Source organism: Lactuca virosa, chromosome 1 (assembly GCF_052849685.1).
Source record: "Lactuca virosa cultivar CGN04683 chromosome 1, Lactuca_virosa_CGN04683_v6, whole genome shotgun sequence".
In the NCBI taxonomy this organism is placed as follows: Eukaryota; Viridiplantae; Streptophyta; class Magnoliopsida; order Asterales; family Asteraceae; genus Lactuca; species Lactuca virosa.
The window spans coordinates 128,152,117-128,177,588 of NC_136426.1; positions in this window are offsets into that span (position 1 = coordinate 128,152,117).

The following is a 25,472-nucleotide window of genomic DNA, read 5'->3' on the forward strand; positions in this document are numbered from 1 at the left end:
CAAGATCGGTAAGGTCGAAGTCATCTCGGCGATCGGTCTCAAGCTCCAAAACAAGTGCTGAGGCATCCATCCGATTAAACAAGAAAATGGTTAAACCTGACTACAGATGGGTACCAAAAATTTCCACTCCCAAATCACCTAAAAATTCTAACATCTCTTCATCTTCTATGTTTGATAAACATGATATGACTTGGGAACGCGTATCTTGTGTTGATGGCAAATGTCAACTCAGTTTTAAAATGGGCTGGGTTCCCAAAACCAATTAATCCCCCACTCTGTGCCGGAGCAGCTATAGAGGAATATCAGCAGACTTTGGTATGTTGATAGTGGCTATTCCACGCACATGACAGGAGACATCTCTCAACTGCACAACATTCAAAAGTTTAATTGAGGGTATGTGTCCTTTGCGGGAAGGGAGATAGAAAAGATCACACAAATGGGGACCGTATTTAATGACGTGATAAATTTTTGAATATGTTAACTTCGTTTTGGAATAGAAACACAGCTGAGGCTGAATACGTTGCTGCTTTTGCTTGTTGTTCTCAGGTCATCTGGATGCAACTTCAATTGCTGAATTACGGTTTGAATTTCTTGATAGTCCTAGGTTTTTTTTAAAACGATTCGTTTTAAAGATTGGAATTTTTTTTTGTACATGTATTTTATTTTTGTTTTATTTAAAATTTTTCATATTTTTTTCTTTTTTCTTTCTTTCTCCTTTATGCACAAATTTAGGGGGAGAATTAAAACGAAATAAAAAAAAATCATAAAATTCAAAAATCCAAAAATATGTGTATTTTTGTTTTATTTCTTTTTCAGAAAAATCAAAAATCCAAAAATATTTTTACTGTTTTTGAGCGTATTTTATTTTTAATTTTATTCTTAGTTATTTTTATTGTGTGCTAAATTTATTTTATTTTTATTTTTATTTTTATTTCAAGAATTTCATTTGTCTTAAAATGCGAATTCAAAAGAAGAAGAGACTCAAGGAGACTGTGTCTGAATTTTCTGTGCAAGAAGAGATATTGAAAGGAATTGACGGAATTACACTTTACACTACTTTCAAAAGGAATTGAAGGCATGAAAATGTACAAATTGTCAGTTAGGCAGTATCTTTCTAAGAACTGTCATATTTAAGGAATTGAAAGTTTGAAACTGTACAGATTGTCAAAATTGGTCTTGTCAGTTTTCTTTACTTAAGAACTGTCATGAAACCATGTCGATTCACCCAACCGGGAAATAGATATCGCTGAACATCCCACCCAGGGTCTTGACATTCTTTTTGTCATGCAAAACTGCGGAGACTCAAATGTATTCTTGGATATGTTCTCCGCAGGTAAGGAATTAACGGTTATTAGCACTAGGGCGATGCACCTCGCAAGGCCTGATTATCGCTGAATGTCCCGCCAAAGGGCCTTGACCTCGTGTCATGCTAAACTGTGGAAATATGTCTTTTGTATTTTTGTCACATGATGGTTTTGTGAGTTATTCCTTATTAACTCTCACTGGCACTAGAATGGTACACTTAGCTGAGATTCAGAAACCATTGAACGTCTCGCCAAGGGCCAAGTTAACTTGTTAACTTGAAAAACTGTATGAAGATCTTTGATTGAGGATATGCAGGAGCTAACATCAAAATAGCCATGAGTAGTTCTCTGATACTCAACAAATCGCAGTGCGCTCCTCCGTGTTCACACAGATACTGTGAGTAGTATCCATCTGAGCCAAGGCTGGGTCCTTGAATAACTGTGGTGAGAAGGGTCTTTATGACTCTATGATCCACAGGGACTTTTTAGTCATGGTTAATTTTCAAGACACATCATTGATCGACAAAGAATATTTATTCGAAGGAACAATAAGTGAAGATTATTTTTCAACACACAACATTTCAACTCGAGAAGGAAGGTGAAGCTGCATTTGAAGTTATGTGACGAATTGCATTAAAGCCTCCTCAAGCAATTTGCTGCTATCTATGAACCTGCTGAAGTGATCCAGAAGATCGGTCTCTCTGTAATTATCTCTGAAGTATTTCAAAGCTAAAAGTGCTGATTTTCAAGAACCTATTCAAGAAGCCTCTATACCCAATGTGCGTTCAAAGTCAAATTTTAAAGAAAGTCCAACTATTCAAGATGAAGTCATTCATGTAGAAATTCATATGTTTATCTTGAAGTCATAGAGAAATCGAAGACAAAAGCTGAAAGTCAAGATCAAAGAGAAGATTGAAAAGAAAAGAAAGCTATAAAACAAGGGGGAGATTGTTAGGACATGATTTGTGGTTTATACTTTACTTTTGATAGCTTTTAGAGTTCTCGGTCTAGGACCGAAAACACCATGATTTTGGTGGTGCTTGGACTGAAATCACCATGTGATTTCGCTGGGCTTAGTGATGTTTTCGGTTGGGCTAGGCTTTAGTGATTAGGTATTAGTATATAATGTGTTATTTTCAGACGTGAATAGAGTTAGTCATTCGGTTTTATCAGAGTGAGATTTAGAGAGCATTAACAATAGAGAGAACCGAGAGTTATTGAGAGTCTTATGTACTAGACTATTAATCAATATAGCGTGCATTGAAGATTCGATAATTGTGTTATTAATTTGTTTTAACAGTTTTGCATTAATCACTTGATTGGGATTCCGCACCAATTCTAGTGATTTCGATTGATACATTAAACGGGTTTTACATATGTCAAGAAGTCAGTGGGAATCATGTTGATATTGATCTTGCAAGAGTCAACCGACAATGATCCTTTTAGTTATCACTGGCACGCGACCTATGGTTAATAATCTGTTGTGTTTAATTGACATATTATTATTTCTGTGCACTTCCAGTTGAGTTGGAAATGCTTATGAGTTCTATGTTCTTCATTTAACTACAAAAGCAAAGTGCAATGGTCAGTGAATGTACATTGAACAATATGGGCGAGCGGCTAACAACATGGAAGCACTGGTAGGCCATTGAGTTGCCAAAAGGCAAGAAATTATAAAAATAGCGAAGTTCAGTCCATAAAGGATAATTGAATTTGAATTTGGTTTTTCCTAAACCTTGTTTTATGACTATAGAAATGATAGATTCACATGGATAGGAACGTATGAACCTATAAATCTAAGTGGCAAAGGTTTCTCTTTAATTCATGGAAGTGATTATGAGGAAATACTTTTGTTGATAAATTTTATTGATCTAATAAAGATCCATATGGATATTAGTTGTGTTAATTGCATTGTCAAATTCACAATATGATTACAACATCCCTCTTCATATTTCGAATTGTGAGGAATGACAATGAATTGTTTGAACTTTCAAGAGATATATTTATCAGTATTGAAGGGTTTAAACACACACATACATACACACACTATCCAAAAAAGGTGTATAAGCTTAAGAAGTCTAATCAGAGACTTAACGAAGCATCGTGTAACATAAATCTGCACATATGTAAGAAAGTCAAACGGTATTGAATTCTAGAAGTCCAGTTGATTTTTGGGTACATGTCAAAGCTAGTGGGAGCATAATTGTTATGCTGGTATTGCATGTTGACAATATTTTTCGTAGGAAACAATGTCTCTGCCTTTTTTTTTTTTTTTTTTTTTTTTTGCAAATTTCAAAGTTTGGGAACTGTTTTGCTATAGTGGACTTAAGGGAGAGTTACTTCATTTCAAATGTAAAGGTTTAGATTGTATAGTTTAACAGAACTTAGTCAAAGACATATATGAATGGCATGTTGAAATGTTTCAACATATGAGATTCCATATATGGAAATATTATAGCAAGAAATTGAACAAATATCAAATATTTATGTAGGACATAAGGTATCGAATCCCATATGCTTCGGATATAGGATCGATAACATATGCTATAATATTCACATATTCTAATTTTTTCAAATGCCTTTAGCATTGTGTGAAAAGGATTAGAATTTTGTGTGACTAAAATTGTTTTACAACTATCAAGAACATTTTGAGGTTTACCGAAGACTAGTTTCTTGTAGACAATTGGAAGTATGATATTATTTGGGAAGGACCATAGCGACACGTTTTGGATTGAGAAGATTCTTAGTTAGAATTGATGGTCATATGGAATATGGAAATGTTTGCATAATGGGAAATGCTTGTAGAATTTACATGTGAGTTGGAAACTTTAATGTAAGTGAAGTGTTGATGGAGTGTACCTTGAAATCGAGACTTCATAACCATGGAATTGTTATGAGTAACAAGTTTCAGTGGAATATTCTGTAATATCGAAGGCTTAGTCTCTGTGAATTTAGAACCTTGACATCACAGAAGGTGAATGCATGTAAAAATGAAATTCCACTCCATCTTAGATAATGATAAGAATCTGGAATTATGAAATGAGAATCATTGGAGAAATCTCCAGTCGATCTGTTCACAAAGGAAGGACTATCGAGAGGCATAATATGCATGTTTATAACATTGCATGACTAATGTTATTTAACTCAAGTTGTTAGTTGATTACTCGAAACGTTATACAATGAATAAATTCGTAACTGTTATAGTGATTAAATAATAGGAACGTATTTATGTTTAATGGGTATGATACCATATTTAATTAATTTATTGTTGTGTTTCACTTTGCATGTTTTATTTCCTAAGTAATTTAAATAGTATTCAAAATTTCACAGTCTTTCATACTTTTGGAAGTAAGTAGCGATTTAAGACCATCATGAATCGATTGTAGATTGTCCATAAGGATTGGGCATTGCATGGGATTGCTACAATATTCATGAGTACTTTGAAAATAAGGATTTTAAGTATTGGATAAACCCATGCTTAGAGATTAGTTCATGGATTTAATCACGAGTAATTATGAGACAATAATATTTTCTATTATTTAAACAGAGATATATAAGTAATATTTTGCAAATCAGTTGTGCGTTGGTTTACTATAACGCATCTCGTAACTGGGTGTTATAAAGTGTAATTCCATGCAAGATTTGGTGAGTAAAATGTATGATTATATAGTCAAAGTTTATTTGTTCCTTTTGCCTTATCAGGAAAAGAGATATATGTGGGCCCCTCGATGATTTGAGTTGATCTATAAGACCCAGGCCTGGTCCGGACTAAATTGATGTATTCGATTTTGTAGTCTGAATTTTATCACAAATCGGGAAATCGGGAAACAAAAAAATGAACACGATGTTGATCATTTAATCCATGACTCTGTTCATACGATATCTTATAGAATGAAGGAATAGTTGATCACTTATCTTAGGGCCAACATTTGATTTGAATCAGAGTTCGGAAGTGGCTTTGGAAAACACACTTTTCTGTTTGGTTTAAGGATATACCTGCAATTGTAGTTGTAAACTTATCCAAGTGGGAGACTGTTTGGATTAAGGTGTCTAAGCTCATAACTAAATTGGTTTATACTTGTAATTGGAAGCAATGTTCTTTTTGGGCCGCCCTCATAATAAAAAATAACTAGAAATAATATTAGGAGAGAGGAATAATTTATTAGATTATTATGTTATTAATAAACTAATGTGAAATTATAGGAAAATAGTTTGTTAATATATTATATGATTAATATATTAATTGGAAATAGACAATTGATTTTGTTAATTTATTATGTGATTAATAAACTAATATGAGATCAATTGTTAAATCAATTAGAATTGATTAATTATTAATTAGAATTAATCTACAACTAATTCATGATTAATTGGAATTAATTAAAGGTGCAAGGGATGAATTATAATTGTTCAATAGTTGAACAAAATATACAATTCTAGAACCATCCAACATGGCCGGTTTTGGGAGCTCTTCTAGGGTTTCTAGAAGCCTCTTGGTTGCATAAAAGGACAAAATTTGAATTAGGATTAAATTTGTTATTTAATCAATTCAAATCTTGCTTTGTCTACAAGTTATCTAAACTATAAATAGGACCCATTGGCTAGTAAATTTCGTTCATGACATTCCCTAAAGACATATGAACAAAAATTCACTCATCTCTTCTCTCTCCTCTTCATTTTAGGGTTTCTGGTTTTGGGTGTGAGCCATTAGGGGCATCATCCTTTTGGTGCTAAGCTTTTCAAGTCCAACAACTACAAAGGATTGAAGTAATTTGTTTATTACAACAAATAAAAGGTATGTAACCATATTTCTTGTATTTTGATTATATTAGGGTTCATGTTAGTTTTGTTATTTATAGTATATTACATTCAAAGTGTATGACATAGATCCTTTAGGCTGCATGCGCCCTTAAGTGTTAAGTGAAATTTCGCAAGCTCATAGTTTTTGTAACCTATAAAACATATCAGATCCCTTCTCCTTCAAGTCACCAAAACACCAGAAAAAGCTCAAGAACTCATCAATGAAGGATAGGGTTTCGTTGAGAGAGGTTGGAGACTGAGAAGGATACCCTAGGTCATGAGTAAATGGATTTAAATATGAAAGAAACCCTAAAAATTCATGGGCTTGGGATGCAGCTGCTGTCACGTCGTGGCACTTTATTTGTTATGTCATGACATTTATTCCGAAAACGTGATCATCTAATTGGCATGTCATGTCGTGATGCCCCGTTCTTCACGTCATGACACTAAGTTTTTCCCCAAAAAAACTTTACCATTAATCCTTCTGAACCATCAACCGTTCTATTCTGGAAAATAGGTATTACAATTCTCCCCTCACTTAAATTAGATTTCACCCTCGAAATCTATTCTCACATTTACACTCGTAAACTCCCTTCGAACCCCTTGTGGGGTTCTCCAACCTCGATTCCTTTAACACGAGTTGAGATCGCTTTGAAAGCCAGCATCTGCAATCCTCAACCAAAACGTTCCAAAAAACGGGCTCCTAAGCCAATACGAGAAGAACTCCAAAGCTCGAAATCACATCTACAACAACATATCTTAATCAGTCGACCACCTTTAGATACTCATGCCAACACCTTTGTTAGCGGGAAATTCACAACATGCCGAAGAACGAATTCCAACATATCACCACTAAACCATAATGAGCAGCACTAACTCCCTTGACTATAACTTTTAGACCCCAAAGTCATACCTAACATACAGGTAGATAGATAGGACCCATACGCCACCACCGCTGACCAATCACTCACAAATCTAAAATGACCAAGACCTCCCGACCTTGCGCTGCCTATCTACTAGTCGAAGAAGGAATCCATAATCAACACCATGACCGTCAGATACACACCAACGTACCAGTGAAACCCTAAACAAAGCCGAATAGAGAAGGACTAAACTAGCCTATACGTCAATTATGTCGATCGAAGTCCGCAAATTTTCTAGGTTGGGGATCCTCCCGACCACATGTCATTCTACTGGTAAATCGAATATAGAACCCATGGCTGACCGTCGTCATTGATAATCCTGCACATTAATGTACTAATGAACTTGAAAGAAAACCAATCGGTTGCATACTAAACTAGACCATATTACCACTCGGCTCTAACAACCCTGCTCTGGTATCTACTGGCAACACCTGGGCTTACCCTCGGCCTCCCAACTACTAACAACTCTCGAGCTTACCCCCGATCTGCTAACCACTAGTAGCTCTCGGGCTTACGCTGATATTCTAACCACTAACAACTCTTAGGCTTACCCCTGGTTTTCTAATCACTAATTGCTCTCAGGCTTAACCCCGATCCGCTAACCACTAACTTCTTTCGCAGCCTAACATAGGTACACATCAAACCTGCATGACTTAGCTAACCATATTAGGCTTTTGGGCTATGACTCAGACTTCCAGGTCCCAATCAAACAAGAACAGACAAAGAAGTCCTCCTCACAACTCTCAACCTAAGCTCCTAACACCTTAGGACCCTAAGGCACGAAGATGCCCTATAGATTGCTAACACAACTGTAGTTAAGACAGATTGAGGGAAATCCAGTAACTGGCGATGACCCCAATTCCTAAATCATAAGATTAAACAATTGCGCGAAAGTCTTGAACTTGAGAAATCTTGCTGAGAACTGCACCCTAGCACAGATTCTTCCCGCTACCGAATCTCCACTCTCCTCCACTTGAATTATACAAATCATTCAAATGCGGCCAACACAAAGCTAAATTTCTAACTCGAACTAATCGAAGCACTACCTATACTTTCCTTTAACGAATCACCCAAAATGGAGAAGATAACCCAATGTATAAGACACCCCAACAATGCAATCCACCAAGGACCTCAAAATACTACCAACACAAATGCATACACGTGACAACTTTCACCTAGAAGGAAACTTCTAAAAGCAAAACCCACATCATAGATGAAATACATGATAAAATAGATGGAAAACATACCCGTAGTATACAAAGTCGCCACACCTGAATCCTCTGCAACAAACTAGTAGGCTCTTTATCCATCCCTAGGCACCTCAACCCTTCCTTGACGTTCAACTGGCATATGTCAGGCTAAAGGTGTGGGATTCTCCACTTCACTAAAAACGAGAAGAGGATAGTGATCTTTGATGTTGCCCTCTTGGTCACAATGGAAACAAAACTGCATATTATGTATGCAATCCCTGCTGAAATACCCTTCCTTGACACATATGCGACATGAAGAAGATATAAACCTCCCATCATGAATCCTCCCACACTTATCACACTCAGAACTCCTCAGCTCTATTAGCCCTATTTTTGGGTCGGCGGGCTTGAACCGCTTGGCCACCGACTGCAACTGCAATGAAACTAAACTCTCCTCCTTCCTCTGGATCTTTAGCTCAATTTCCCTTCTCCTAGCATTCGAATACAACTCAGTTAAGGTCCAGTACAGCTGAGTCGACACGGACTCTCGAATCTCTGTCTTGAGCATACTTAAGTATCACGACACTTGCACCTGCTCTAAAGCGACATACTCCAGGAAGAAAAGGGCTCTATTTGTAAACATCTTAGTGATCTCTTCCACCAAATCTTTCATCTAATTGAGCGATAGATACTCCTGTACCAATCTATTTATCTCTCTCTCTCTCTCTCTCTCTCTCTCTCTCTCTCTCTCTTTCTCTCTCTCTATACAAGTGGAACATACTCTGCAAGGAACGTCTTTAAAAACAGTTCCCAAGTCACTATGTCTCACTCCACATGCGAAAAGATCTGGGTCAAAAACTCCCCCAAATCCTTTGCACCCCCACCGAAGAAGATTCAACACAAATTTCACTTACTGGTCCTCGGGACATGAACATGAGTAGAAACATCACTCCACTTCAGATATCCATCTCAAAGTGATAATCGGGTCCTTGTCACCTCTAAACTTCGGAGGCTTCGTATTACTAAAATTTTGGTACTGCATCGTCCCACCTCTCCGTAATCCCACTGCAGCGACGGGTGCAAAAGCTGAGGTAACGGCAACATGATGGACGATGGATTATCGATTGTAAAACTCCTCAATCAGCACACTCTTAACTGACCCAAACAAATCCGGAATAGCCTCCCTAAACGCCACGACCAACTCTGCAGCAATGATCCTGCGGATCTCCTCGTCACTCGGACTTGTCCTCTCGATGCAGCCAAGACCTGATCCTGAACCTTTAATAGCCATCATATTAAAATATACAACAGAAAGGTCAACATCAAGACACATTATTCAAACACACCATGTCTTTACCTATTAGTTCCTTAGTAGCCTTGAGATTCCTTCTAACTCTCATATGGATCATGTGCTTTCAGTAGTACGGGCTCATACCACCTTCCACACCTATCCGTATTCGACTCAAAATTCATCTCAAGGCCCTAAGTCACTACACTAGATCACTCTTGGTGTACTGACATACACACGCTCCTACGAGTAGCGACTAACTTCCTAGGTGCTCCTCCTAGGATTGTCCTCAATCACGCTTCCACATCATTGGTGGCCTTGTGTATGCTTGTTGTATACAATACAAGAGCAGATAGACTGTCAAATAAATGAATCTACCCTGAGCCCACAACCAGATAAGGAACATGAAATAAGGCTAAGTCAAACATTCTAAGGCTATGTAATCCTAACCGTATACAACTATCCAACATACACTTAGAAACTCACATAATAAAATAACATGTAACAAGCAAGTTCATAGGATATAAGGCATCATATAAATTAGGCAATACTATAATATAGTTCCTGAAGGGATCCTTAGCCTATCAACTAGCATCCATTTATAACAATTCACATATCAACAAGTTAAAATTCAACATATATAACAAGTATGAGTATTTTGGAAATCACTTTCCTATTCAGGCTCTGACTGATTGTACATATTGTTGGATTAGGTGTCTAAGCTCATAACTATAATTGGTATGTACTTGACCCGATAGTAGCATGGTCCATTTGGGTTGCATTCACCAGAGCAGTTTGATAAGAAGGATATTTGAGAACGAGGTTATTTGTGATTTATTAATATATTATAAAAATAATATATTAATTGAAAAATCATATTATTTAACTGGTATTGATCAAGAATTAATTTGGAGTTAATTTAGTGATCAAAAGAGACTGATTAAGTTAACGGGGACTGATTAGGTAAATCAGTAATACTTATAGTTTGGGCCAATGATCCATGTTGATTAGGAATGGACTAAATCTATGTGAGAGTCCATGAAGAGTTAGTCCAAAGGGCCTATCATATGGATTATTGGATTTATGGCCCAAGTGAATGAATTAGGGTTTACAAGTTGAAACCCTTAGGAATTCCACACTATAAAAGTAACCCCTACACTCCCAAATTCGGCACTAGTGTTCATAGATGAAACCCTAGCTATTTTGGAGCTTCCTAACCTCTCTCTCGAAGTCCTCCTCTTGCTTTTGGTGTTTTGTGAAACATTTGAGGCATCAAATTTAAGGTGCTAAGCTCTTGAAAGGCCAAGGACTACAAGCTACAATAAACAAGTATTCTTCTAACTTGTTTTTCTGTTGTGAATACCAAAATTGTATGCTAGTTAGGCTCCATGCTTTGGAAAATGAAAATTGCATGTATAACTAGAGAAAACTTAGATCCAAAGCATTAGGGTTGTATGTGTACCATAGAAGTGTTATAGTACATAAAACCCATCAGTGGTATCAGAGCCATGCGTGTTTTCTGTTATATTGATGCATTGGTTAATTGTTCAAAGTTAAAAAAATTTTGGAAAATTGTTGTCTGATCAGTGGACTCGACGAGTCCCATGTGTGGACTCGACGAGTTGGGTCATTTTGTGATGAACTCGACGAGTCCAGTATCCGACTCGACGAGTTGGATCATCAGTTTGCAGTTTTTCGGGTTTTTTGGCTAGAATTGGATTATGATCATTGCCTTAAACTGTTTTGTATCGTAAAATCTGATTTTTCTGATATGGTGGTGATTATCCTCATCCAATTAAAAGATAAATTGTCAAATTATAAAATAATTACTAGATTATATGATAAAGTAATTATTTATATTATTTGATTTGAATTGTGTTGCTATATGAACTTGATTTGGTCAAATTGGTAAAAGATAAAATCATATTATTTTATTAGTTTAAATTTGATCTAAATGGTTTTAAAAGGAGTTACAAAACTTGCCATCAAGTTTTGGAAGCCAAAAGGTTTTGAAGAGTTTCAAAACTTGCCCTCAAGTTTTGGAATTTGAAAAGTCTCATTAAATTCTAAAACTCTAGTAATTGAAAGTTTTCAAAAGGTGCAACTCTTGGTTTCGTAACTTAAAAACTAATTGAATAGTTTCAATTTTGAAATTTATATTTGGAACCTTGATGTTTTTTGAATAGTTCAAATTACACTCTTATGGAGTTTATTAAATTAATTAAATGTTTAATTAAAAGAGAGAATTAATAAATCCATAATGATATGGTTTAAGGTTAATTAAATTAAAAGTCTAATTTATTAATAGATTAAACCACTTAGTATTTTAAAAGTTTAAAATACACCCTTATACTATATAACATTAAATGTTTAATATATATTATATATGTAAGAGTAAAAGGCCAGTCTTACCGTTAGTAGGCCTCATTCACGAAGCTGGTCTATAAGGGATGTTTAAGGAAGCGGCCTGTAAAATGACCGCCATTGGGTATCCACTCTTACCCACTGCACCCTTGACTAGTGGAGGGTCGTTAGCCGAACGGGTAGGATAGGACACAAACTTCGTTATAAGTATAATGAAATACAAAGTAACTAAACGTCTTAAAAATTCCCAATCTTAGTTACTTTAGGAAAAATGTGAATTTGGTGCTAATCCATGAAATTGCACATTGCACCTTATTAGTCGTTAGTGGAGCGTGTGTGGTTAACCGACACACTAATATGGGACTAATGTAGGATGGCAATGGGTAGCTCGTAGATTATCATAGATCAATGGAGCGTGTGTGGTTAACCGACACATTGATTAGGTGATAGATGTCTTCGAGAGTACCAAGCTAGATTGCATGGTTATTCACACCTTGTTTGTGATCCTCGGTATCCCAGTCACAAACTTGAAGTTCATAATCGAGATTAAACATGTCTTTGAAAAGTTCAATGAATCTCAAAGAATCTAGGAATTTCAATTCATTTGAAACCTAATGTTCATTTTCATTTTTCATGGTGGAAATTGGTAAATCGTCATTTACCTACCTTCAAATATTTTTGCAGTTTGATTACGGCATCCCTCTTCCGAATTGTAAAATATTGTGTTGGGTCCTAGCCTTAGTATTTCATTTGGGTGTTATATTAAGGACTTAAATCAACTAACTTGAATTTCTCCCTTGTAGATGTCTAGTTCTGACAAGGATGGTCTTCCTGAATCTTTTGGAAAAAGCTTTCCTTATGAAGATGATGTTCCACGATTGGATCCTGAAAATGGAAATCATACTTTACTTCCTCCATCTCCTCCAATAATTCTCCCCAACGCACATGTTCGGAGACTTGAAAAGTTCAAGGTCACTCAAGCCCTATTGGCAAGCAAACACCAAGATGGAAAGTCTGTATGTGCTCACGTCTTGGAGATGAAGTTGTATATTGACAGGCTGGGAATGTTAGGAGTCGTTGTCTCGAGGAAGTTGGCTGTTGACTTGGTTCTTCAATCACTTCCTGAGTAATATAGTGAGTTCATTAAAGATTACTATACGACAGACTACGACGTGACCCTTATCGATCTTACCTATTTGCTAATTGCTGCTGAATCAACAATGATTTGGCGTACTGGTCAAGCAAATTTGATTGGAAGATCTACTTCCCAAACTTCCATGGACATTGATAATGGAAACATTGGATGTCCAGAAAAGTCTTCTCTCCCCAATGGAAAGGGATTGGCCAAGGTCAAACTGTTTGACCAAATGGTAAAGAGAAAGGCTAAGTCTGAGATTGTCCCATGTACCATTCCGAAAGAATCTGTTAGTTTCTATTGCCAAAAAAAGGGGCATGGGATGCGAAGCTGCCACATCTACCTGAAGGATCGCAAAGATGGTAAAGTCAAAATGTATGACTCTACTTCAGGTAAGTCCACTATCTAACTCTATTAAGTTCCTATTTGTAGATTCTTAATACATTATGTGATAAAATTACATTTTGATGTTTTGTAGGATCGAAGAAAAGAAAGGAAGCTTAAAGGAAGAATGAGTCGAGTCTGATCGGGAAGAGATGAATTTCGATCGCATGGTTCGATTATTAGATTTTTGAGCTGCTGCTTAGAAGTTATGATAGATTGCTTAGGAATATTTAGTAACATAGTTTTCATTTGTAAATGCATTGTAAGGACAAGTTTTTTTTGCATTTTATAAATAAAGAAAAATTTTAATTTTGTCATATTTTATATTTAACATTGCAATGGTATTTGTGAAAATTGGCGTTTATATATTGTTAGCAATATTGAAAATGCATTTGATTCTTAGTTTGTGGTAATGTCATAATTTACCAAATAAGGAAAGATTCTCATCACCCAAGTTTCAATTGGGTAGAAACTTGGAATCATGCGACTTGTATTGTATGATGAATGAGAACCTTCATCTTTGGGAAATTAAGACTAATTCCTTGTTCACATATAGATGTGAGTCAAGTGAAGGACTAGGAGATCTGGTACACAATGTTGTGCACTGGTCAAGTCCACCACAAAGAAGGATAAGACTATTCGTTATGATTTACTAAAATTTTAGTAAACATGCTTATACTTACAAGATTAAGTGTAATTCTGAATCATTGAAAAAATTTCAATGTATAGCAGAACGAATAAGAAGAATCAATTAGGCAGAAAGATAAGTGTTTCTCCATTCTGAATGGAAAGGAGAGTACTTATATATCGTGTTTTATTATCATCTTAGTGATTATGAAACCATATCACAATTGAATCTCTAAGGACACCTTGGTGCATTTATGTGACCAAGAAGAGGAATCAGGAATTGTTGAAATGGTTAAATCAAGAAGATGAGTCATACTTCGTTCCAAGATCAAGTCTTAGAGTCATACTCCAAGATTATACATTGAGTGACATATCTTAAGTAGGTTTATAATGCTTCATGGAATGTGGAGTAGAAATGCATCTTATTCTTGCACATTTAAAATTGGTAGCTGTGATGTTTTGGATAAAAAAAGATCAACTAAGACCAATTACATGAAGTGTTGTCCTGATGAGATCTCACACTAGCTCTTGAATATTTGATTATCAAGAAATGTTTCTTGACAATAGAATCTTATATGTCAAGAGGTCAGTAGGAGTCTTAATGGTCCTGAATAGTTTCAAAAACTAATCAAGAATAAACCTATTGTTTATCACTAGCACACGAATTGAGGTTAATAACCTATCGTGTTAACATATTCTTGTTTTTGTGCCATTACAGTTAAAGTTGACTATGTATGTGAGTCCTTTTAGTTCTCATTTGATTGCATAAGTCAAAGCACCTTGATCATTGAAAGTGCATTGACAAGTATAGGTAAGCTGCTAAACAACTTGGAAGCAATGCTAGGCCCTTGTGCTGCCAGGTGGCAAGAAATTAAGATTGAACAAGTTTAGTCCATATGAGTTTGGATTTGTCACTAACCTTGTCGTGTGATTGTGGTTTTGACAAATTCACATGGATAGGAACACATACACCATTAATCTAAGTGACAAAGGTTTCTCTCCATTTCATGAAAATGATTGTGAGGAAACATTTTCACTAAGTAGATTTTAAAGAGTTAGCAGTTGTGTTAATTGCGTTCTCAAATTCGATTATGATTACGACATCCCTCTTCATAGTTGGAATTGTGAGAAATGGAAAAAGGTTTAAACATTTGGGACTTATTGCTATAAGTTCTAAATACTTTAGACACACATATGAGCTTTCTAAAAGGTGTATGAGCTTAGATAAAAGCTTATCGAAGCATCTCGTGCCAGAAATCTGAATCTTGGTAAGAAAGTCAATATTGATTTCTAGAGGTCCAACTGTCTTCTGGGTACTTGTCAAAGCTAGTGGGAGCATAAGTGTTATGCTGGTTAAAAGTAATTATTATGCAAGTGGGAGCATAATCAATTATGGTAAGTATTGCAAGGTAGCAATGCTATTTTTAGGAAACAAAGTCTTAATTTGCAAAGTTGCAGATTTTGAAAAGTTGTTTCGCTATAGTACGGGAGAGGATACTTATACTTTATTTCAAATCTAAAAGTTTAGATTGAAGTATTAATTAAACTTAGTCATGGACACATATGATTACCATGTTGAAATTTTTCAACACTGGAAATTCTATATATGGAAATATTATAGCAAGAGACTGATAAGTATCATGTCTTTATGCAAGACAATATGAATCGTGTCCCATATGCTTCGGATATAGGATCGATTTCATATGCTATAATATTTGACTGTTCTATCTTTTTCAAATGCCCAGGGCATTAAGAGGGAAAAGGAACTAGAACTGGATATGACTAAAATAATTAAACAACTGTCAAGGACGATCTAAGGTTCGCTAAGGATTGGTCGCTGGTAAGTAGTTGAAAGTATGGTAATGAATGGACCATATTGAAATTATTATGAATAGATATGATTCTATTAAGAATGAGTTCTCATATGGAAAATATGGAAATGTTTCCATAATGGGAGTTAGATTTTAAGGATGTTCAAAGGAATGTGCTTTGAATGTGAGACTTTGTATCTATGGAATTGTCTTGTGACAATCTCCAGTGGAATACTTTGTAATTTCATTGTCCAAGTCTCAGTGACTTTAGTGCATTGACATTACAAAAGGATCATTGCATAAAGGTTAGAACCTAACACATTGTAATAGTGGCAAGAACTTGGTATTATTACACTTGCGATAAGGATTTGGAATTGTGAAATGAGCATCATTGGAAATGTTTTCAATTGATCTATTTCACAAAGAAAGGACCATAGGTAAACATAGTATGCATGCTAGGAGCATGGGATAACTATAGTTTTTAATTCAATTATTAAGTTGATTAGTCGAAACATTATACAATGAATAATGTGTAATCAATATGGTGATTAAATAAATGTTTTATTTATATTCAAAAGTTTTGAGACCATATTGGATTCGATTATTCTTGTATTTCACTTCGCATGTTTTACTTCCTGAATAGCTTGGTTATTTAAAACATCCACAGTCAATCATACTTTGGAAGTAAGTAATGAGGTAAGACTGTCATGAATCCGACTGTAGATTGTCTAAAGCGTTTAGACATAGCACAAGTTTGCTGCAGTGTTCATGAGTACTCCTGTAATAAGTTTTGTGTATTGGACTAAACCCATGCCCACTTAATCACTTCATGGATTTTATCACGAGTGATTGCGAGACGATAATATCTTATATTCTTGAAACAGAGACATATGAGCTGTAGTTTACAAGTCGGTTGCACATTGGTGATACGTAAACGTACCAGTAACTTGGTGTTATAAAATGTATTGTTGTGTGTGATTTGATGAGTAAATAGAACAATCATATGAGTCGAAGTTTATCCATTCCTTTTACCCAATGTGGGATAAAAGCGATATCTGTGGGCCCCTCGATGATTTAGTGATAACACCCCCAAGCGCTTGGCCAAGCCTGGACTGATTTGATTTGTTCAATTAGTCAGTCATCATAAATTGGAAATCGGGAAACAACACAAGAACAGAGAGAATGATTATAATCCATGTCTCGGTTCATACGATATCTTGTAGAATGGAGGAATATATGATCCCCTATCTAAAGGACACGTTATTGATCAAAGTTGACAACGACTTTTGAGAGCTACGATTGCTAGTCGGTTTTTGAAGTCGTACTGGCAGTTATAGTTATTAGACTTATCCAAGTGGAAGATTGTTGGATTAGGTGTCTAAGCCCATAACTATAATTGGTATGTACTTGACCTGATAGTAGCATGGTCTATTTGGGTTGCATTCACTAGAGCAATTTAATAGGAATGATATTTGAGAAAGAGGTTATTTGTGATTTATTAATATATTATAAGAATAATATATTAATTGAGAAATCATATTATTTAACTAGTATTGATCAAGAATTAATTTGGTGATCAAAAGAGACTGATTAAATTAACAGGGACTGATTAGGTAAATCAGTAATACTTATAGTTTGGGCCAATGATCCATGTTGAAATGGACTAACTCTATGTGAGAGTCCATGAAGAGTTAGTCCAAAGGGCCTATCATATGGATTATTGGATTTATGGCCCAAGTGAATGAATTAGGGTTTACAAGTTGAAACCCTTAGGAATTCCACACTATAAAAGTAACCCCTACACTCCCAAATTCGGCACTAGTGTTCATAGATGAAACCCTAGCTATTTTGGAGCTTCCTAACCTCTCTCTCGAAGTCCTCCTCTTGCTTTTGGTGTTTTGTGAAACATTTGAGACATCAAATTTAAGGTGCTAAGCTCTTGAAAGGCCAAGGACTACAAACTACAATAAACAAGTATTCTTCTAACTTGTTTTTCTGTTGTGAATACCAAAATTGTATGCTAGTTAGGCTTCATGCTTTGGAAAATGAAAATTGCATGTATAACTAGAGAAAACTTAGATCCAAAGCATTAGGGTTGTATATGCACCATAGGTGTGTTATAGTACATAAAACCCATCACATATCGCATCTCCTTGTAAAACCAAGGTTGATCCAAAAGTCCATGTTCCCGATCCAAGCCAACAATCAAATAAGAACATGACAAGATACCAAGCCCATGTCTCTAACTAAACCATTTTATTCAAATTTTCCTTTTCAAAAACGTTTTGTGAAAATTCTAGGATCCTAGTTTGAGTTTGGATTCACACAAGTGTTCCTCCAAATACCTCAAACCCGGGATCTGATACCAACTTGTAATGTCCTATTTTCACAACAAAAGTTTTCATTTTTCATTAAGGTAAAACATCACGTTCATAAAATCCAAGTTAAGAAAACCATTTGACCCAAAATACATTTGTTTAAAATTAGAGTAATATGTATATCACGGAATCTCCATGGCTTCTGATGAATATGTACAGTCACTCCTTCGCCTTCCCACGATCACTACTAGTGTCTGAAAAACATTTAATCCACAAATGTAAGCCAAAGCTTTGTGAGTTCCCCAAAAACAACACACACCACAATATATATATATATATATATATATATATATATATATATATATATATATATATATATATATATACGGTGCATGGACATTGGACCCACAACACGGAGACTAGATTGCATCTGGGCCCATAACACGAAGACTGGATTACCCCAGCCCCACAACACAAAGACTAGATTGCTCCCAGGCCCACAACACGAAGACTGGATTGCCCCTATGTTTTTTTGGCCTAGAGCACAAAGTAGTATCGCCTCAACCTAACCACACTACAATATGTCGACATGTGAAACAGGAAAGCAATCAAGCAAACACATAAGCACATGCAACTATCTACCCTAGTCTACCTTTCCAACAACTCATTACCACATATCAGGCCTTATACAACACATTACACCACTACTGGCAGATCTCCACTGAATGCATAGTTATATGTAACCAGAGGTGAGGTAGACATTAAAATAGGAGATCCCAATCTAGAGCCACAACCAAACAAGGAACATGCAAGAAAGCCTAGATCAAGAGTTCTAAGCCTATCCTATGTGACTACATACAATCCCTTGGGAACTCCACTAGACGATCACATCCTACACCACTACTCTAATATCCTAACATACAAGGATATACACTGCAATACATATTATTGTAAGGAAACTCACCTGGATCAAAGATCCAAGGAAATAAATCAACACACTCACTCCCTGCACTGGTCGCTCGCGCGAACCAGCTAGCACCAAATTAAGATGAAAACTTAATCAATACGCGAATTCCTTCAAGTGTGACCCAAGGTCAAACTGGTCAAAAGTCAACGGTCAACGATCAACAAAAGTATTCTTTACAAACCAAAAGCCATAAAAATCGTTGCTTTATAGAGACACGCATGTTTTATGCAAGTCTTGAGCTCAAAGTAGGCCACCAATGATGAAAAATAGGTAAAAACCTCATGCAAGAGTTAAAAATCCACCAATCTTCATATCTAGCACATCTAACAACAAATGGACTCTAAGGACCCATGAAGTTGCCAACTTTATTGAACCCCAACACTCCAACTAGCCTAAACATGAAGAATAATGCATAAAAGTCTAGATCTAGAAACAGTGAATCATAAATCTTGAAGCTTGATTACTCACAAAGGTCCAGAGAGATTGCTAGAAGATGATAATGAGGCTTGCAAGCTATATCTAAGCACCAAGGATGATCCCTTCTCCTTCAAGTCACCAAAACACAACCAAAAGCTCAAAAACTCATCAATGGAGGCTAGGGTTTCATTAAGAGAGTTTGGAGGTGGAGAATGATACCTAGGTCATGAGTTAATGTCTTTAAATATTTAAGAAACCCTAAAAATTCATGGGCTTGGACTGCAGCAGCTGTCACGTTATGACAATCATTCTGAAAATGTTATCATCTAATTGGCACGCACGTCGTGACACTAGGTTCCCCCTCTCCCCCCCAAAAAAAAAACCTTACCTTTAATCATTTTGAACCCTCAACCGATCTATTTTGGAAAACGGGTGTTACAGTACTAATAAAAAAATTATCTTCTTACACTAATACGACAAAATTGAATAGTTGCACGGGACCCCTCGAGACACTCCATAGGTCCGCCCATGATTATAAATTATTTGGTTCAAAACTCTTAATTGGAATTCTCAATGCAGTAAACTAACTAATAATCCTCATAAAATAATTCAGGTCGTAAAGAGATAGTGGATGGTGTTGGAATAGTGTCCACGGTAATTAACTGTCGGTCATATTTCTAATAATAGCAGGGTCCTTTTGGGTTGCCCTCAAGACCCAAATTGAGTAGAATAAATAAAGGAAAAATTGGTTTATTAATTATTATGGTTAATAATTAATTAGAAGCTAATTGGAAATATATTTTGTGGATTAATTAACAGTTTAATTAATTAAAGGGTTGAATGTTCATTAATCGATAGTTGGTTAATCAGGAATGTTCCAGAACCTTATGGAACTAGGGTTGGATGAAAATCACTCCATCCCACATGGGAAAGGAGTGAAATTTCGTGGTTGGGCCTCCATCCCACATGGGAAGGAGTACAAAACCCTGGGAGGCATCCAAGGCTATAAGTAGGGCCTTAGGGATTTCATTCCTCCTAGCATCATGGCTTGAAGTTTCGCCAACCATTTTTCCTCCTCCCATAGGGACGATTTCTAACCCCTTTGGGTTTGTGAAATTGACCATTCTCTTAGTTATTTTTATTCCACTTTTTGGTGTCATTAGGTGTGATATCATTAGAGGGATTCTGGTTTGGGTCCTTTCATCCAAGCAACATCATGGAGGTTCAAGATCTCAAGCATGGAGATCAAGGGCTACATAAGAGGTATGTTTTTCTTACTAAATTTTTTGTTTTCTAGGGTAGATGTAATTAGCATGAAACCATACATCCATAGGATGCACGTACACTTAGGTATATCGTTGTTTTAATTTTTCCGCTACCTAGTTTAGAGTGTATTTGATGCGTAGAAAGCCAATAGATGGAGGAGATGAATATGGAATTATATTTTGAAAATCATGAAATTCTTATCCTTTCCTCCTATTTATATCTCGAATAAGTATCCTTATAAATATTGTATTGTTCTCTTTTTGTTAATTATTGAAAGAGATAAATTTGTTAAAGGTTATTTGTCTATCCAACGATGCGTTATTATAACCATTTTCAATTTTGACTGTTACAATTGTCTGATTTTTTAATGATACATCTAGTATACTATCAAACTATTTCTAATTTCACATATATCTTATGCGTTGCTTAAATCATCGAACTCGAAAAGGAAAATTATACCTAATACCGCTATGCTAAAAGCTCTTTGTAATGGTTTTTCTAATTAATGATTCCGATGTGAATTTATACTAATCGAGTAGTTAAAAAACAATCTAACCCCATTTATTGTCTCTCAATATGCTATTATTCTAAATAAAAAGTGATCACTATTGTTTTTAATTGAATCACCATGGATGATGTATTTTTCACATTGTTTATATTGATAACATATATCAACTGTTTAAATTAGAATATTTATAATTCTTAATAGACCTTTCAAAACAAAAAGAAAAAAATATTATGAATTATAAGACTCACAATTTAAATTTCATCTGTTGATAATTATTTTTTTAGAAACTATTTCAAAAAATCAATAATTATCATATTATGAATCACGCATCCAATTTATATGATATTATAATGTATTTGTTTCAAAACTCTTAATTTTGAATTCTTAATTCACAAAACAAACTTATAATCCTCATAAAAAAATCCTGTGGATTGAAGTAAAAATAGAGTAGTTACAAAACAATTTAATCACATTTATTGTCTCTCACCTAATGATCCCAATCTCCTGTTGAGGCATCAACTTTTTTGTAGTACCATAACATTAATGTTCTTTGTTTTTAGTTGCAAGGAATATTTGCAGAGATTCCAGATTTGAAAAAGACAATAATATCCTCCTTAACCTACCTTCTCTCGTTCACGTCTGATGAAAAATCACCTCCTTCACGTCTCACTTGGCTACCATCTTCTATATACCCGTCGACCCTTCTCTGATTTCCACCTCAAATCTCCGATCTCAGCCGCCACGTCCAATCTCCAATCTCATGGTAAGTCTTTTTCTTTTTCTGAATCATGAAGTACATCTATTCCTTTTTCTGGAATCGATGAAAGCTAATCAGTTTTTTTTCTTCTAGAAATGAGATGAAGCATATCAATTTCTTTTTCGTGTGTGATTCCTGTGTGTTAAGTCACTTTCTTTTTCTGAATCATGAAGCACATTGACTTTTTTTTCGGTTTGATTTTTCTGGAATAGATGAGCTTCTCCGTGTGATTTCTAGGTTTAGTTGAAGATGCAATGTCTCACAAGTTTCCAGAGTCTGTTAAAACATCGAACCTACATGTTCAACCAGTTTGATTTATGAGTTAACTAAAAATCCAAATGTCTCAATTTTTTTCTGGAATCTATGGTATCAGAGCCATTGGTTCATGGTTACTTTCATCCTTGATCCATGTTTTCTGAAAAATACTTGTTTGAAATTGAATGGAAGAAGAATAATTGAAATTTTCGTAATGATAAAAAACCCTAGTCGCAGCTCACGACGTGAACTCGACAGAATCAGGATTTTCGGATTTTTTCCATTTTTCAAATATGAAGCTTTATAAAATATGGATAATTACCAAATTTAAAATGTTTTAAATTTGGAAATTTGATAAATATTATTTAAATATGATTATTTGAATTTGGATATTTATCTTTTATTTAAATAGTGAATTTAAATATATAATATTATTTGTAATAGAGATTTATAAATTTGAATAGTACCCCTCATGATTTATTAATTGTTACATTGCCTCATCGCAATTAATTAGAATTAGTAATAGACAACTAAATTAAAAGAGTTTTAAATTTACCCCTTATATTTATATATATTAGAATTGTGTCTATTATATGTATTAGAAAGTTACAACATGCCCCCTCGCGTGTTTAAATATTGACATTGTCAGTCTTACCATGACTAGGCTCATCCATTCTGATGTAGGAGTTTAAGGAGGTCTGTTTGATTCCTAATAAGGTCGGTTTTTAATATGCTTCGTGCTTACCACCCTCACCGCCCAGTTGCATTTTTAGAATGGAGTTACCGAAGGGGTTTGATAGTGATAATGGTCAATCTAAAAGTATTCTAATTACAAGTATAAAACAAAATCCCGTTTTATTAATAGATTGTGAGTTTACATTATCCATGAAATTGCACATTCTCTTTATATTCTGTTGGTGGAGGTCGTGTGGTTAACCGACACATCAATGTAGAGTATAGTTGAGAATGATATGGAACTCGCGAATCTCAAGCGTAACTTGAGCCGGGGGCCATGCGGTTTTGCCAGGTTAATTCTCAATCTATTTAATGTGAATCTTATGTTATCTATAAAAGTTACACATTCTCTTTATAACTTCTTGATGGAGCTCGCGTGGTTAACTGACATGTCAATTTGAGAGTATAGGTAGAGAATGATATGGAACTCGTGAATCTCAAGCGTAACTTGAGCCGGGGACTACGGGATTTTGTATGGTCGATTCACCATCTGTTCAGTAATCCGCGGCGACCCCGTTAGTAAATTTGAGATGAACATAATCTAAGATTAACATGCCATTGATAGTCAATGAATCTCAAAGATCTAGGTATTTCGTGGTGATCGAATATTCACCATCTGTTCAGTGATCCGCGACGACCCCGTCATTAAATTTGAGATGAACTTAATCCGAGATTAACATGCCATTGATAGTCAATGAATCTCAAAGATCTAGGTATTTCATGGTGATCGAAATTGGCAAAGGGCTTTGCCTACCTAAATAACTTTATGGTGTGTTTACGACATCCCTTTATACATCATGGAGCCAAATATTGATCCTAGCCTTCTAAAACAATATTTTTTAGGGTGATTATTTTCTAAGGATAAGTAAAACAAACTAAAATGGAATTTGATATTGAATGATGTCTATAACCTTATCCAGTAAAATCTACTTCTATAAAACCTTGTAAGGATTAGCTATTAGGATGATCAATCTTGTCAAATTAGTAGTTTGTGAATATTTCTCATAAACGAAAGGAAAGATCATGCTTTTGTTAAAGCTCTTCCTAGGTTACTTCAAACATTGCATTCTAAATTGTTAGAAAGATTAAGGCAAACGGCCTTTTCATAACACATGATGTCGGCACGATGAAGACTCAACCAATCCATGCCGATAATGACATCAGGACTTTTAATTGAGACCGGCATGAGGTTGATTGGAAATGAATGGCTATCTAGAGTTAAAGTACATCCTATGTATATACTGCTAGTGCTCTCTGTCTTTCTGTTATCCATTTCTACAGTGAACGGTTCTTTAAGTGCACATGATTGTTGTTTAAGTAAGTGAGCAAATTTCTGGTTCACGACACTCCTCTCCGTTCCGCTATCAAATAGTATGCATGCATATGAGTTATCGAGGAGAAACATACCAGTGACCATTGTGGGGTCGGCAACCGCTTCCTCGTGACCTATAGCCAAAACTCTTCCCACTCCGCCAGCGTTCCCTGCCTTCGGGCAGTTCCTCTTGTAGTGATCAACCTCGCTACATCCGTAGCAAGCCTGACCCACACCAACGCCGGGGACTTGGGTGATTGGCCTTGCCGGAGCCTTGTAGAAAGGGGCAGTGTGCCCTTTCCTATTGCAGTTAGCGCACTGCATTTCCCGGCAGGGTTCGTTGTGATGGAAGTTGCACTTGGGCAAGATCCCAGCATACTGCTTCATTGGCGCAGTAGCAATAGGTGTTATCGCAGCATGAACAACCACGAACTGCTGCTTTTTGGCAGTGTTCTGCGCCGCGTTCTTCTTCTTGTTATCCCAGTACTTCCGCTTGTTGTCAACGGCTTTGGAGGGTTCTGGTATGGCCAGGGTTGTTGTTGTAGTTGGGGTGCGGACTCCATGATCAATGATCCGCTGTGCCAATTGCTTGGCACTATCGAAGGTAGTGGGTTTGAAGCTAAGACATTCCCCTGAAATGGAGGCACCAACCCCCAGATATACCTTTCTATCTTCTTTCCCTCAGTAGGGACCATTCCCGGACATAGTGCCACCAGATCGCCGAATCTGGCAGTATAGGCCACTATGTCGGAGCTCTTCATGGTCAGGCTCCAGAGTTCCTATTCAAGTTTCTGAAATTCGCCCCTGGGGCAATATTCTTCTATCATGAGCTCCTTCAGAACTTCCCGGCCCATAGCATTATCCACTATTAGAGTTAGTGACTTGACATGGCTATCCACCATGTCAGTGCTCTGTCCGCGAAGGTGCAGGCAGCAAATTTAACTTTGCTTCCTTCCGGACAGGAACAGATCTCAAAGATAGATTATGTTTTCTCGAACCATTGCGAGAGGGCAGTGATTCCGCCAGTCCCGTTGAAGGACTTAGGCTTGCAGTTGGTGAAGTCCTTATATGAGCACTCCCTAGAGCGCATTGGAGCATCAACTTGAGTGGA